This window comes from Ictidomys tridecemlineatus, chromosome 8, assembly GCF_052094955.1.
Source record: "Ictidomys tridecemlineatus isolate mIctTri1 chromosome 8, mIctTri1.hap1, whole genome shotgun sequence".
Lineage (NCBI taxonomy): Eukaryota > Metazoa > Chordata > Mammalia > Rodentia > Sciuridae > Ictidomys > Ictidomys tridecemlineatus.
This window is the reverse complement of record NC_135484.1, coordinates 9,102,509-9,118,868: the sequence shown is the minus strand read 5'-3', so window position 1 is coordinate 9,118,868 and position 16,360 is coordinate 9,102,509. Positions and strand designations below refer to the sequence as shown.

The 16,360-nt window shown below is 51.2% G+C and overlaps 1 protein-coding gene and 1 long non-coding RNA gene across 8 annotated transcripts in view; both read left to right on the top strand.

Moving 5' to 3' along the window:
* Synj2 (synaptojanin 2) overlaps nt 1-16,360 on the top strand; it is an 89,589-nt gene that overhangs the window by 369 nt on the left and 72,860 nt on the right. The window lies entirely within an intron of this gene.
* Nucleotides 9-8,919, top strand: LOC144365980 (uncharacterized). Its single transcript, XR_013424720.1, has 2 exons — nt 9-8,338; nt 8,439-8,919. It is a non-coding gene; the product is annotated as an uncharacterized LOC144365980 (long non-coding RNA).

The following is a 16,360-nucleotide window of genomic DNA, read 5'->3' as shown; positions in this document are numbered from 1 at the left end:
GAGTGCCGCGCCCTCGCCCTGCCGCCCGCGGGCGGTGACGCCGGGAGGACCGGCGCCTGCCTGCGCCCGGACCTGGGGAGACCCGCGCCTCCCTACCCCAAGGGGCCAGTCCTGGAAGGCGCGGGGACCGCCAGGGCTGGGGATCGCGGGGAGGCGGGTGGCTTTTAGGGAGGAAGGGGCGCAGGGATGGCCGCGAGCACCCCTGGCTGAGCACGGTGGCGCACGGCGGGCACCCGGGGTCTCCGTCTGCGCGCCCGAGGACTCTGTTCTTGGAGAGGCGGCTCTGACTTTTTACTCTTGGCGCTGAGTCAGAGCGCGTTGCAAATTCACGACGGTCCCTTGGGACTGACTTAGGAGCCGGCAGTCCTGGCCCAGCGCTGGGCCTGGCGCTCCTTCTTGTGCACCTGTTGATGAAACCAGTGATTGCCTTTAGGTTTGTGTTGGCTTGGCTCCACTCCCAAAGGGGATGGGACCCAAGCTCCGAAACACAGACTCTGGGGAAACCACAGATGGCATCTTTGTCTTACGTTAATCCTTGGTCGAGAGCGTCACTACTTTGGCATATAGGACTTTGGAAGCAAATATACTATCTGGTGAATTTACCTGTATGCTGGATGTTAGAAGATGCCAAGCCAGCATATTTCACCTCTGGGCTTAGAAACCTTTAAATTGGCATGATGCTGAGGGTTTGGAGACATAATCTCATTTAATTTTCACAATTTTACAAAACCATTATTGTCATTCGCATATTACAGACAAGCAAACTGAGGCCTGAAGATGCTAAGATACTTATTTGCTCAGGGTGACACAGTCCACCTGACTTGTGTGTGGCCATTTTGATAGTGTCATACAATTCATGGCTTCCTGATCCCTGGTTTTGTGGCCAGCACTCAGGAAGAAGGTTCTAGGTGGCACCAAAGCCAGTGACATCAGGTGGGGTTGTTGGGTTTGTCATCATAAACCCTGGAGAGAGATTTACAAGAGCAGGTGTCCAGCTGCACTATCTTCCGGTGTTCTTAGCTCACCAAGTGCAGAATCACTTGTTCACTTGTACTTAAGATGTTCAGCAAATACAACTGCCACTCAAGCAGTGCTTCATAAATGTCTCCAATTGTGTGTGTGTGTGTGTGTGTGTGTGTGTGTGTGTGTTTTGTGGTGGTACTGGGGATTGAACCCAGGGCCTCATGCATGTGCTCTCCCACGGAGGTACATCCCAGCCCTCTGGGCTTGTTTTTACATTTATATGCATCAACTCCAGTTAGGACACAGGACTGTGTGCATATATGTGTGTGTGTGTGTGTCTCCACAGCACCATTTCTTCTATTTCTGTTTCCTGGATCATTTAACATATAATTATCCGGATTGCTTTCAGTCACTTGATTATTGAAACAGTGTCTCCAGTATTCTTTGCATCAAAGTGTGTAGCAAATCATGGATTAAATTATTATCAGATTATTCCATTTTGGGCTCTGTCCTGAAAAGTCCAAGTTTGGTCATTTGTTATGGCCTTGAAAGAAAACCACAGAAATTTCCATTCCATTTTAGTTGTCTATTTCATACCACATTTATCAAAACTGAGAGATTAATTTCATGACACAAAACTACCATTTCATCAAAAAGATTAAAATATCCTTTGGTTGGATTACAGTGACATAAGGCAAGGTTCATACACATTTAAGGGCTCCTTTGAAGCCACTTGGAACAAAAAAATACTTTTTCTAAAGTGAAGGCTTTTAAATGATTAATGAAGGCGGCAGAGTGCGTGTCTTCCAGTGGAAATGGGCTGTGGGCTGAGGTGCCTTTCCCTGGTGTTGGTGATGCAGCGCCCTGGGTTTATAGTAGAGGTGATGAAAGCAGTTGGCATGTCCTTAGCTCATGTGCAGTCCACACTTGTCTCTTAACCTATCATTTGTTTTTTGGTAGACCGCAGGCTAAATACTTATGCTTTTAAAGATTGTTTTTAATTAAATGAAATGAAGCTATTTTTAAAAAGCAGCTGTACCTTTTGATGGTATTCCTTGTCCAGAGGCTTCTGAGGGAGTGTTCAGTGACTAGAAGTTGTTTCAACTTTGAAGACACCCTAAGTGCACACATTGGATACATGGGCGCTGACCTTGAGATTCCCCTCTGTGCCCCAGGGCTGGCCAGCTGAGTTGCTGTGCTTTGCTCTTCTCAGTGAGGCGAAAGGCGCTCCCCCTGCCCCCAGGAAGGTTGCATCTCTCCTTTTGCCGGGACAGTGCACTTGTCCTTTCCCTGAGAGTAGGGGGTGGGGACAGCTTCCCTTTCTCTTTGGTTGTGGTTTTTCTGTGATGGATGTCCCCAGTGAGTAACAGGAGCCTAGGACACTAGAGGTGTGGGCCGTTGCCGTGTGGATCATGGTGCTCCTGGCTCCCGCGTGGCTCCGAAGCCTGCCCAGCCCTGTGTCAGGTGCACACTACTGCTTTTACTGGGGTCAACAGGTGATGAGGTGGCTTGGCTCTCCCACCATGAGCACGGGTTGCCAGCACCTTCCTGCACATTTCACCCCAAGGATTCTAGTGTGAGGAACGTCTGTCACTGGAAGGGCTCAGCGGTTCCTTAGTGTTTGGGGTCTTTATTGGTGTTCACAGGAAAAGCTGATGTTGCATGATTGGTTGGCAGTTGGACTTCTCCCTCTTGCCTGCTCTAGCCTGTCCTCACCTGTTCCCACCTGTCCTCCTATTCTTCCAGTGAACTTGGCAGATGTTCTCCGTACCAGGCCACCTAACCTGCTAATGAAAAGACTGCTTAAGGAATAGTTCCAAATTCATGTTTCCAGAAGAATAAAGCTGAGAATCTTTTAAATGGATCAGTGGGAGCAGGAATTCCAGAGACAGAAAAACTAAAGGTATGGGCACCAGTTTAAAAGGTTTTCACCAAGTGGATGTGGTGGTGCTCACATGTAATCTCAGCAAATTCAGAGGCTTAGGCAGGCAAATACTGAATTCAAGTCCGGCCTGAACAACCAAGTGAGACCCTGTCTCAAATAAAAATGAAAAGGGCTGGGGATGGGGCTCAGTGTCAGAGTGCCCCTGGGTTCTATTCCCAGTACTGCCATCTTCTATGTAGATGACAATCCAGCGTCCATTGCCCCCATCCAGAATCAGCATCCAGATGTTCTCTTGTTCACACATCCACACAAGAAGCACTGGTCTTTTGCGGCTGTCTCTTTTAGACTTTGGATGGACCAGATAGAGGGAAGCGTGCTGGTTGTTGATGGAGTTCACCTGCTTTCAGAGTGAGCGTCAATGCTCCAAAGTTCAGTGTTCTCCAAACAGCCAGCAGGTCCCCATGTTTACACGTGGGTTTATGCCTGTACCTGCCTCTCCACCCCCCCCCCCCCCCCCGCTTTGTAACTGTTGAGTGTGGGCAGCAGGAGGGAGAATGGGGAAGGAGGCTTGGGAGACTTCATTAGTGCATGTCCCTGCCTTTCTTTGAGCAACTGCTCTTCGCAGCTGCCGAGTTTTCACGGAGGCCACAGTCACGCTTGGCTGGAGAGGGTGAGGTGGCTGAAGAGCCCACTCAGAAGCCTTGGTGTGGACTGTTGCCTTGGTCTCTTGCTTGGGCTTCATGGCTGGAATTATTTGGTCAGTGACTTGAAGCCTGACTGGTTAAGAGCATTGGAGAGAACCTGAGAGGTGGCCAATCTGGGAATGCTCCTGGACAGAGGTGGACGCCCAGGTGGGGGGTGGGGGGCTGGGCTCCTGACTTGGTCCGGTTGGCCTCAGAACTCCTGTGGCCCCTTTCCTGGCTGTAGGTCTTGTCAACACAACGATGTTCACAGAAATGCAGAGCAGTTGATGTGTCCTCTCCCTGTGGTCTTTTTTTTTAACTCTGTCCTTTTGATTGTGACTTCTGATTTCAGATCTTGCCAGGCTCTTGTTTTGGCTGCTTGTCCCAAAAACTTTGTTTTTAACTTTTAATTATGAGCATGTTTAAACATACACAAAAGTACAGTCAATCTCCATGGATGGATCGACACACACAGACACACACACACTCTCTCTCTCTCTCTCTCTCTCTCTCTCTCTCTCTCTGTTGACAGTTACCCATATGGTGTCAGATTTCTTCTGCTTGTCCCTGTATTTTTTTTTAAACCTTTATTATATTTCTTCATTTGTATGTGGTGCTAAGGATCGAACCCAGGGCCTCACAGGTGCTAGGCAAGTGCTCTACTGCTGAGCTACAGCCCCAGCTGCTGTATTATATTTTTAGTTGTAGATGGACACAGTTTCTTTGTTTTATTTATTTATTTTTATGAGGTGCTCAAGCAAGTGCTCAACCACTGAGCTACAATCCCAGCCCTTGTCCCTATATTTTTAATGAAAAAAAAAATGAATCTCCTAAAATTTAGTTTTCTCAATGCCAGGCAAGATTTTGATTTATTTGGACTGGCTCTCTTTTTTTTTTTTTTTAACTTGCATTTATATATGTAAGTTCAAATTTTATTTTATTGTAAATTGGCAAATTCTATTTATGGGGTTCAAAGTCATGTGGACATGTGTATGATGAAATTAAGCTGATTACCATATCCACCACCTCAATACCTGTTCTGTGTGAGACCATTTGAAATTAACTCTTCGTGATTTTGAGCTATCCCAATAGGCTATCATTACCGTAGTCACCAGGGTACAGAAGTTCACAGTTTACTGGATGGATGTCATTGTGACCAACAGCAGAAATGGTGGTGTGAACGGATTCTGAGGTTCTGTACAAGATACATGTTTCAAAGCACAGTGGCCACAGGGTGGAAGAGCCACAGGGTGGAAGAAGAGGGCACTCCGGAGGGCAGCAGTGGTGGGCACAGGAGGAGAAGGTCTGGGCTCTCCAGTGGCACCACCCCTGGCCCTTGCACAAGAGAGGACAGAGGAGCCCTGGCCATCTGACCTTTGTGCTTGTCCTTCTGGGCCACATCCTGCTACTCAGTACCCTGGAGTTTGCCATGCAGATGGCCCAACCTGCTTCCTTAGCCTGCTTCCTGCTTCAGGGGGCAAAGGACTCCTCCCAGGGGTGTCCACCCCAGGCCTGAAGGTTTGGGACCCTAGGGCAAGGGATAAGAACTGGACCCAGGCAAGACACAGCAGCATATGCCTGTCATCCCAGTGGCTTAGGAGTTGGAGGCAGGAGGACACAAGTTCAAAGCCAGCTCAGCAACATAGCAAGGCCCTAAGCAACTTAGCAAGATCCTGGCTCAAAATTTTTAAAAAAGCCAGGGACGGTGCTGGGGATGTGGCTCAGTGGTTAAGTGCCTCTGGATTCAATCCCCAGTGCAAAAAAAAAATAAAAAATAAAAAAAGAACTAGAGCCAGGCTGGTTGGGTGTCCACCCGTGAGCACAAAGAGGGGTATGAAGCCCGTTGGGGAAGACAGTGGAGGAGAAGGGGCCAGGCTGGGATGGGGACCTGAACTTCCGGTTCATCCTGGGAGTGTGCTTCTCAAGGTAGGAGGGGAGAATGTATTTTATTTAACAGTTTGTTAGCTTCATTGAAAGCATGCAGGGTGCCAAGCACCACTGGTACTGTGCCCCAGACCCTGTAGATAGTCTGTGGGCCTGCTCTGGGCACCTGCATGAGTCTGGGGCTCACTTCTGGAATAATCCTTGGGTGCTTAGTTTCTGTGGCCTTGCTGCTTGAGGACAGGAACTAGTTTCTGTTTTCACTTGAATTGTCTTTCAACCCCTGGACGCACTGACTTAGCACTTCCAGGCCGGGCTGTGTGCCTGCAGGGAGGCAAAATCAGATCCAGCTGGGAGGATGTCTGCTCCTGACCAAGCTGAATGCTTGAAAAACCAAGTCCCCGAGCTGCTTGCCCTCCCTGCTCCTCAGGCCAGCGGACCCAGGGCTGAGTGGGGGCAGATGGGGTCCACCTCTAACAGGAAACAGCCCAGGTGAGGGCTGCCTGCCTTCCAGGCCCCCTGGAGGGGGCTCTCCAGCACTTGCAAGTAAATGGGGGTCATTCTTTCTCAAGGAAAATTAGACAAGTGAATGAAAACCTTTCCAAGTGCATGTCCTTGGTCCTGAGTTCCAGCTGCAGAAACTCATCTCAGGAATAGTCACAGATCACAGCCCATCTCGCTCAAGGATGTTTATCTCTCGGTGTTTTGCATGTTTTACAGGTTAAACAAACTCTGGTTCAACTTGGCAGTAGCTCCTATTTGATTACCATACACCAGGTGCTGCTCCAGGTAGTTTACACATACTGATTTATGTGATCCTTACGATGAGGCAGGGGCTAATGACCTCCATTTTACACTTGGAGAAACTGAGGCACAGAAAGGCATAAGAATTTTCCAGAGCTTCCGCCTCAACTTTGTGGCAGAGTCTTGATTTGAAGAAGGCCTGAAGGCTCCAGTGAACAGTGTGTTCAGTAAATTCTGTTTCCTGGGCCAGGGCTGGGGCTCAGCAGTGGAGCACTGGCCTAGCATGTGCGAGGCCCTGGGTTCGATCCTCAGCACCACATAAAGATAAATAAATAAAATAAAGGTATTGTATCTACAACTAAAAAATAAATGTTTTTAAAAAAATTCTTAGTGAAAACGATAAACACATTGGTGTGTGGAAAAGACTCAGCCTGTTCCACAGTCTTGGGCTTCAGGTCTTTTTTTTAGTCGTAGATGGACACAAGACCTTTATTTTATTTATTTATTCTTATGTGGTGCTGAGGATCGAACCCAGTACTTCACGTGCACTAGGCAAGCGCTCTGCCACTGAGCTTCAACCCCAGCCCCTTCTCTTGGGTCTTGAACTCTGGTGCAGTCAGGGAAGACAGGCTTGCAGGTGACTGTGGTGCACCAGCGCGGTCCCTCCAGTTGTGGAGGGTTTCATCTGACACACGCCTTCATAGAGGAGGCTCTTACTTGGGGATCCCATCACCCACTTTCTGAGGGTGGGGTGTGCAGCTTGGCCAAGGGCAGCTCGATGTTTGAGAAGATGCAGGCTTCAAGCCTATGCTCCAAGAGGGAGATCTGGGTCCCCAAGTTGGTCCCCTTCTTCCATGTGGATGTCCCAGCGCCTGGCACAGAGCCCCATGCGGCCTCAGGGTGATGAAGAACGAGCCCCATCCCCCAGTGCAGAGGAAGAGGACCCCAGGCTCCAGGGGTCCTCTTCTGAATAGAACATGAGGAGTGTCCGATAGGTGCAGTGTTGACCTGGGTGGTCCCTGAGGGCTCCAGGGTGGTTCCTGAGGGCTCTGGGGTGATCCGTGAGGGCTCCGGGGTGATCCGTGAGGGCTCCGGGGTGATCCGTGAGGGCTCCTGGGTTTTGAGATGGGAGAAGTCCCTAAGTGAGGTGCCAGACGCTGTAGGAGCAGACCTACCTGCCCCCGTTGGCTGTTTGGGCAGGAATGGCTCTGCCAGGTGAGTGGACATGCTTTGCACCAAGGTGGTGCTGAGCAGGTGCCAGCACCTCTCCAAGGGCCCGCACAGGAAGGCTGTGCGCACCTGGCTGGCCCTGTGGGCCACAGCCATCTGCACTGTGGCATTAAGAGACTGGCAGGATGCCACTTGCTGGTAAAGCTTCCTGGTTCAGAAAATGCCTCAGAACCGGAGGATTCCTTTGATGAGTATCCGCCAGGAGGGCAGCGTGTTCCCGGGGACCGATGGATGACCCAGATTGCAAGAGCAGATTCTAAGTACACAGTGGAAGTCTGAGCTTAATCTTAAGGCAGTTTTGGGGGATATGGGGCTCCTGGTGAGGTGTGAGATGTCATGGGAACTGGCCCTTCGTTCTCTTCCTGGGTCTGTGCCCAGTCTGCCTGGCACCCCCAGGCTGATGGCCATCCGTCCTGCTTTCCTGGAACCCCTCCTAGTGTGATGGTGAGCCTCTGTGCTATGTCCCTGAGTCCCTGGAGTGCATCTGTGAAGCCACACACACCCTGGGAACAGCGACCCTTCCTTCCCCTCCGCCCTTGGCTGGCCATGGGCCCCCCGTATGGAACTTTGGTCCCATGCGCTCTGCCTGCTTCAGCTCCACAGGCTGTCCGAGGGCCTGGGGTGGGGTGGGGAGAGGGTGCCGATCCTGGTGATGCTGAGGTCCAGTGGAGGCCCGGGCTGGCGGCTGGAAGGTGAGCCTGCAGTCCTGGTTTGTCCTGCCCAGCTGGCCTTTCAGGAACACAGAGGCAGGCAGCGGTGTTGTGACCACTTGGCATTGACTGGTGGAAGTGATCTTATTCAGAAGAAATAAACGCTTCCTTCCTGTCTTCGGAGCTGACCTTGGAATGCCCAGTGGATTGCACCCCCAAGCCCCAGCCTCCTCCTCCGCCTGTTGGCAGCTGACGGCAGGGAACAAAGGTGGCTGCTCCATCTGTAGGTGAAGCTGACACGGGTGAGCAGCCCTGGGCTCTGGGGACCTGTCTCTGGGCTGCTCTGCCATCTTGGTTTCAGCCTCTCTCCAGCCGGAGGGTCACCAACCTTTTCTTCCCTAGAGGAAGCCTGTGCCTGGCCAAAAGCAAATACTGGAGCTGTGCGTCTTTCGAAGAGAGATTGCTGCCTGCTTCACCCTCTGGCCTACAAACATTTCTTACAGTGGTGACTGTTGTGACCACAGTGACCAGGTGAGGGACAACCCAGCTTTCAGAGGTTTGACTTGGAATCCTTCTCTCCTCCTTGTCAATCAACAAGCACTGCTTGGAAAACTGACCGTCTGTCTACACTGTTGAGGGCCACAGCCGAGTCGGATGACGCATGGCATTTTTGCCAGGAGTAGTGGTTGAGAGGTGACTTGAGTTCCGCTTGAGCTCTCGCGGGGATTCCCGGAGAGTTCCCATTGGTTGGGGAAATATCCCTCCAACAGGGATATTTCCGGTTGCTGGTTCCTGGAGGAGCCGCGTAGAGTCCGGGGGAGTTCCCGGGAGCGTGTGTGGAGTGTGCTGGTGGAGTTCAGAAATAAAGTTTGTTCCTGCTTCAGTGGCTCGTGATTTGTGCCCAGCCAGACGGCGGCACTACACCACCTGTAAGTCTAGTTAAAATGCAAGCCGTGCCTCAGCTGCTTGGGGTGCAGTTTGGGGGGTGCAGTCCATACTTCTTGAAAGCCCCTGGGTGATGCTGTTCCATGGATTGCATGTAGCTAAGGTTCATCAGCGGCTTGGGGGAGACCTGAACTGCTTATGCTGTCCCCCTTGGGAAGGACAACCAAGCCTTCCAGACCTTGGAATCTTTATCTGAAAATAAGTGAATTTCAATTGATACTGCCTTTCCTGTTCTTGAGATCACATGTACCCTTTTTTTGGTAGTGCTGGGGTTGAACCCAGGGCCTCATATGCATGTGAGGCAAGAGCCTTACCACTGACCCACATCCCCAGACCTCCAGTGTGTGTTTAAAAAGAGCTGGGTGTGATGGTGCATATCTGTAAAGTCAGGAGGCTGAGACAGGAAGATCAAAGTCAGCCTCAGCAACTTAGCAGGACCCTAAGCAACTCAGTGAGACCCTGTCTCTAAATAAAATCTAAAAAGGTTTAGGGATGTGGCTCAGTGGCTCAGTGCCCCTGGGTTCAATCCCCATTACAGAGATAGAGAAGAGAGAGAGAGAGAGAGAGAGAGAGAGAGAGAGAGAGAGAGAGAGAAGAAGAAGAAGAAGAAGAAGGAGGAGGGGGAGGGGAGGGGAGGGGAGAGAGGAGACAGGGGGAGGGAGGGGGGCTTAATCACCAAGGATATGCACATCACTACTTCACTCACCTACAAGTTTAAACTACCCAGAAATTTAGGAGAAGTTTAGGAGAAGTGATGTGGCAAGGTTCCTTATAAGAAAGTCAGAGCTCAGCCTTGAAATCTCGTGCTCTGTGATTTCCTTGATCTCTACTTATGGGTTAATGAAAATACATGAGATTCTCTCAGATTCTGCCAGGTCCCTGTCACTTGCAAAAACTTATAAAAGCAATGGCACCTTCAGCTTAAATAGAACACCAAGTAAAGTGTTCACTAGTGTATTATGAACTGTGCTAACTTCAGGCAGATTATCAAGAGCCCAAGTTTCATTATTGTACAGCTAAAAAAATAACTGGAGGGCTCGGGTTGTATGCAAGCCGTGCCTCAGTTGCTTGAGGTGGAGTTGGGGGGCTGCAGTCCATACTTCTTGAAAGCCCCTGGGTAGAGCACTTGCCTAGCATGTGCAAGGCACTGGGTTGGATTCTGAGCACCACATATAAATAAATGAAAAAAATAAAGATCCACCTAAAAAAATAAAATAACTGGGCTGCCGTTTGGCTAGGGACGGGGCAGTTCGTGTACCTGGGAATGTGTGATCTTTTTTCCGTCTGTTGTAACTTGGCCTCACCAGAAGTCTTGCCAGTGGCTGACAAAGTGTTGGACACTTTAATAGAGAGAGGGTCTCTGCGGTTCCTGCTACAGGACTCAATGGAACCCAGTGGCGTGCTGCTGGCAGAGATGAGCTGCTTGCAGCAGGACATGTGCTCTGGGTGCAGGACAGTGACGTTGCTCTCAGTGTCGGGGTGTGGGTACAAAAAGGAATATTAGTAAGTCAGGGCTGGGGTGACTGGCTGCCACTGGGCCCAGCCAGGCCCTTGTAATGGTCCATGGGGCGGAGGAAGGGTGGGTGCTGGCCTGTGCCTCTCCTGTCCCTGGGACCACCAGGAGGGCAGGGGAACAGGTCTCAATCACATCTGGGTGGTAATTGGGGGCCAAGGTGGAGGTGTAAGAAAGAATTCCATGTTGGAATGCATCTCCGGCCAGCAGAATCTTATGTTTCAGAGGGCCACCTGCTTCGTCCAGACCAACCATGGAAACAGTCCCTTTGAATGAGGACTGAAAGACCTTGTCTGGTTCTATAAGTGGATTTTAACCCTGAAGCAATAGAACTTAACTTTTTTTCCCCTTCTATTTTAGTTTTGCTGTTTACTGACAGGTAAGAAGTATGATTTTGAATAGGTTGTTAAAAAGGCACTGGGCTCCATTCTGGGGGTACCCCAGAGTCTCTGTGGTAACACAGAAGTCTTGGCCTCCTATAAGGTCCCCTGGGGTCCAGGACAGGGGCTCCTCCTCCCTCTCCCTGCCCACTTTTCCCAGCTGCCAGTTGGTGTCCAGATCTGCCCTCGGGCCCTTTCCTAACTCATCAAGGCTCCCTGCTGGCTGCAGGCTGCCCTGGGGGGACCCTGTAAAAGCTCCCTGACTTGTGGGGTGGAGATGAGATTTCCCATTGTGGGTTTTTTTTTTGTTTGTTTGTTTGTTTTTTTGTGGCATGCTGGGGATGGAACCCAGGCCTTGAGCATGCTAGACAAGTAGAAAAAACTTAAAAGACCTTTGTCTTGTCAGCTTAAGGATAAAAAATAACACATTGAACCAAAAGAGTCATGGTTCTGATTCCACGAATGTCTGGAGTCTTACAGAATGCAATGACTATTCTCCACCTAATTTTTTAAAACAATATTACTTTTCACTGGATATAAAATATAATTAATGATTTTAAGTGGTGTTGAGGATCTGTAGCAGGTGAGGCAAGTGCTTTTAAATTGAGGTACACATGCAGCCCATTCAAGAAAATGTGTCCCCAACTCTGTGATGAACTATTTTGTCCACTATGGAGGTGTGTTTGTAGCTTATCTCTAAAATATGGGATGAGAATCGTAAGACCAGATATATGAAATGGGGAAACAGAATGAAATCCTGTTGTGCATACAAAGTCTCCTGGCCTTCTGGGCTTGACTTGCTAACACCTTCCCTTGTAGGTTTCTGGTTCACTTGGCTGTCAGGAAAATTTGGTTACTGAGAGCGTATTACTGAGACAAATAAGTTCAGAAGCAAGACTTGATGGGGTCCCATGGCAAAAGTCCTTTGGGGGACCCCCCAGCCGCGGGCCTTCCTAGAGGGCTGCCATCTTGGCTCCTGTCTTCCCCCTCCTGTGCCCTGGAAGGCTTTGGGTGTGGATGATAAGCGAGCTGGGTCTGGGATTAATTTGGTGTTCTCCAGATGGACTCAGGGCAAGTAGGTGATATCAGAGTGGAGAATGTTGGTGACCCCAGGGCTATGAGATAAGCTGGATGGTGGCTCATTCTCACAGTGAGTTCTTAAATGGGCTGCTTTTCAGTGTCGCCAAATCAGTGGCCTTCCCATACTCCAGCATTCACCAGTTAGAGGGCGCAGTGGGGGAAAAGGTCCCCTCTCCACAGTTTCTGGGAGTAAATGAAATATGTGAGGCTGAGAAGAAGAAGGCTATGCAACTTGACAGACGCTAGGATCCATGGAAGGGACACCATGTTCTTGGGGTGGGACCACCAGCACCGTGAAGAGGCCCGTTCCATTTCATCCATAGACACAGGTCCCTGAGTAAAATCCAGCCGAGTTCCAGCAGAGGGCTTATGTTAAGGGTAACAGGCTGGTTTTAAAGTGTGTCTGGAACTGCTGCACCTGAAGATTCTGACCCTACTCTCCCATTTGGGTTCTTGGAAACCCCAACCAGCGGATGCATGACCTGAGTTGGGCAGGTTCTTCTCTGTTCTTAAACCCCAGCAGGTCAGCCACTCTGCAGCCACCTCAGAGCCCAGCCTCTCCCTGCGTGGTGCAGCTGCCTCCGACTAGCCCGCTGGCTGCTGGTGAGGCCTGCACACCCGGCCCACTCCGCCCTGCTCTTTCTTCTCCTTTTCTAGGGCTTGCCCCCCCCCCCCCCGCCCCCAGCAGCCTGACTTGTTCTTGCTGTTCCACCTGCCCCCAAAGCCCTTCCCCGGGGTCTGCCTGGCTGCCTCCTCCGCATCCAGGGCTCAGCCTGGTGACTTCAGCTGGACCTTCCTGAGCTTGGTAGCTGTGCTGGCCTGTGGTCTGTCCCATTGCCTGCTTTCCTTTCTTTGTAATGGAATACCGTGTGTGTGTGTGTGTGTGTGTGTGTGTGTGTGTGTGTGTTCTGTTCCCACCACAGCCACAGCGGTGCATGGGCACTGGATTGTGTCCCCCAGATTTGTGTGAATGGAGTACTTGTTTATTTAAAAGTCTAGCTGGGAGCAATGGCACAGCTATAATCCCAGCACCTCGAGAGGCCGAGGCAGGAGCATTGCAAACTTGAGGCCTCAGCAACCTAATGAAACCCTGTCTCGAAAGGAAGGAAGCAGGGGAGGGAGAGAGGAAGGGAAAGAAGGAAGAAAGGAAGGAAGAGGAAGAGAAAGAGAGGAAGGAAGGAGGGAAGGGAGGAAGGAGGAAAGAAAGGGAATGGTGCTGGGGTTGTAGCTCAGTGGCCCTGGCCCTGGGTTCGGTCCAGGAGGGTGGGGTTTGCTGAGGGGCCTTGCCCAGTGGACAGTGTGGTGTCTGACTTTATCTAGGTGAACACTCCGAATGCCCAGCCCTGCTTGGCAGGTCCCTGAGCAAAGGAGGAGGCTGGCAGGACGGGCCACTGCTCCTCGTCCAGGGAGTGTGGTCTTCACAGCGGTTCATGCCAGGGACAGCACCATGGCTGTCAGTCTAGTAGCCCCTCAGGTCCAGGTTCTATGTGTATACATAGATCTCAGGGCTCACAAACATGTCCCCTTACAAAGGTCACCCCTGAGGCCCCAAGCCTGGTGTCCCATTGAGGTTCTGATTCACTTATGGATGTTTTCTGTCCAGAGGCAGTTTGTCAATTAGTTGTTTTGTTTTTTTTTTTAACCATAAGAAGTGTTGAGGGGCTGGGGTTGTGGCTCAGCAGTGTGCTTGCCTAGAACGTGTGAGGTGCTGGGTTCGATCCTCAGCACCACATAAAATAAATAAATAAAATGAAGGTATTGTGTTCACCTAAAAGAACTAAAAAAAAATAAATATTAAAAAAAATTTTTAAAAAGAAGTGTTGAGTGGCGACTGTTGCCGTCCTACCTTTATGGGGTTCCCAGGTGTCCTAGTTCTTTTGTTTGTTTGTTTCTATAACAAAATATGCAAGGCAGGTACTTTATAAAGAAGAGGTTCATTTAGCTCATAGTTCTGGAGGCCCGAGAGCCTGGATGACCCCTGGTGAAAGCCTTGGAGTGGACAGAATCACACGGTAGGAGCACAGGGGAGAGAGGAGGGGTGGGGGTCAAGGGAGGGAGCCGAGACCTGGGAAGAGCCAGGCTCCACCTTGGGAAGAAAAGAAGAAGAGCTAGAGCCCTTCCTTCTATCATACATTAAAATAAATTCCAGAGATAATGAAGAATGAAATGTGAAAAACCCCCCAACTTTCAAAATTGCCGCAGTCTGGCTGGGCACAATTCAGGAGCCACTTGTCAAAAGAAACGAACTTTATTTTTAGAACCACACACACGGCACCACACAGCTCTTCAGGAAAACCCTCAGAGCCCAACTGCCACCACCGGCTTCCCACAAGCCTCTCCACCTCCCCCACTCCTCCTGCTCTTGAGGCCCATTGGCTGGGTCGCATGGGTGGAGCCAAAAAAGTCCCCCAATGAGCATCTCCATGGTCTGAAAGGGCGGGGAAACAGCCCAATGAGCATCACCGCAGAGGAGCCAGTCAGTTGGCAGCTAGAAGTTTGCTGCAGCCCCTGTGAGCCAATCATCAGCTGGCAGCTGGAAGTTTGCTGGGCCCCTTCAGCTGTGGCTATCAACAAAAATATTAGAAGACAGTATCTTACCAGTTTATGGTGTGGAAAGACTTTCTAAGGAAAGCATAAAACTCAGAAGCCATCAAGGCAAGAAAAAGTATAGATTTCAGACTTTGTTTTTCTAAATGGGCATCAAACCCAGGGCATTCTGCCACTGAGCTATACCCCCAGCTCTTTTTTATTTTGAGATAGTGTCTTGCTGGGTTGCTGGGGCTGGCCTCCAACTTGCTGTCCTCCTGCTTCAGCCTCCCAACTTTTGGATTACATGCATACATCACCACACCCAGCTTAAGAAATCTTTTTTTATTGAGCTATAAAATGCAATAGAAAATGGTCACTCTGAGGGCACAGTCCATGAATTTTCACCAAGTAAGCCCACCCACATATCCAGAGGGGGAGTCTGGAGATGGAGTGTCCAGCACCCTGGGGCTCCTGCTGCCCCTTGCATGGGTCACTCTGATGGATTGAATTACATAAAAATTGCAAACTCTAGTGTACCACACACTCCAAGTGTCATTAGAAGGCAAGCAGCAGTCTGGAAGGAAACTGCGTTCAACCCTTTATGACATATAAAAGCTAAAGACTGATAATCATAGCATATAAAAGAGCCCTGGAGATCACCAAGGACAAACAGTGAGCACAGAGGCTGGCAGGGGGATAATACCCGATTCTCAGAAGAGAAAGCACAATACTCAGAACAATGGGGCTGGCGCTGCCAGCTCTGCCCGCAGCGGCGTGTGATCAGGGTGGGTGAGGGCTGAGTCTCCCTTCTGCGCTCCCCCCCCCCCCCACCCCCCCCACCCCCCGTGAGCCAGGCACAACCGTGGTGCAGCGCCCTCCTCACACCTGCCCGGGTCCTCCTGCCCCCACCCTGGCATGTTGGTTCTCTGGTGCAGGCTCCCTGGGTGGGCCCTGCAGGCTTGACTGGACTTGCCCTCCAGGGGGCCCAGCTGCTGGGGTTCCAGCCGAGGCCTTGAGAGACACAGTCAGGGCAGGACTCGGGTGCTAGGGACACAGCCACAGCCTGGGACAGGCCTGAAGTGGCCAGAGGCAGCGAGGACCCCACAGGGTGGGGTGACTTGGCAAGGCTTCCTGTCCCAGAGGGCCAGGGTTAGGAGGACAAAGCCAGCCCCCTGAAAGTAGGGGACAGGCAGGAGGCTGGCAGCTCGTTCTGTAAAGTCCAGACCCCACCCTCAAGGGGGTCCTTGGAGACAGGATTTCATGGGCACAAGACACTGTGTCCACCTTGCAGAATGTCCCCCGGCAGCTCCCGAGGTCCCGCAGTAAGACCGTTGCTCAGCAGTGTTGCTCAAGACCCGTGGCCTTTTGTTCATGGAACCTGTGGCCGCATCTTGGGGTACACCAGTGTCCCAGGGGATGCAGTTTGGGAATCCTGCTGGGACGTGGTTAAGGCCCAGAGCCTCCCTTGGGAAGAAAGCCTTGGTCCCGGGAGTGAGGGGCAGTTTCAGAGTGGTCCAGAGGTGGGCACTAGGGTCATCTGAGAAGGCCTCTTCTGCCTGTTGTGGAAGGGAGCGTGGTGTTCTTTTCCGATGTCAGCCAGGCCCCTGTGAATGACAGACCAGGGTAGAGGAGGAGGAGTCGGGAACAGCCGTGGCCCGCGCGGCCTGTCCCTAGTCTTCCCCACAGGGGCCTCCGTCTGTCCCACGCTGTCCGGGAGACCCCGCTGCAGCTCTGGCGGGTGGTCCTAGGAGTGCACCTGGCTTCCTCCCCAGACAACCACAAAGAAAGACATCGGAGAGGCCTGAACAATGGGTGACGGCCTGTCCTCTGGATTCCGGGTCAAACTGTAGCTAGGAGCTGGCCTCTGGTTGGCTGGC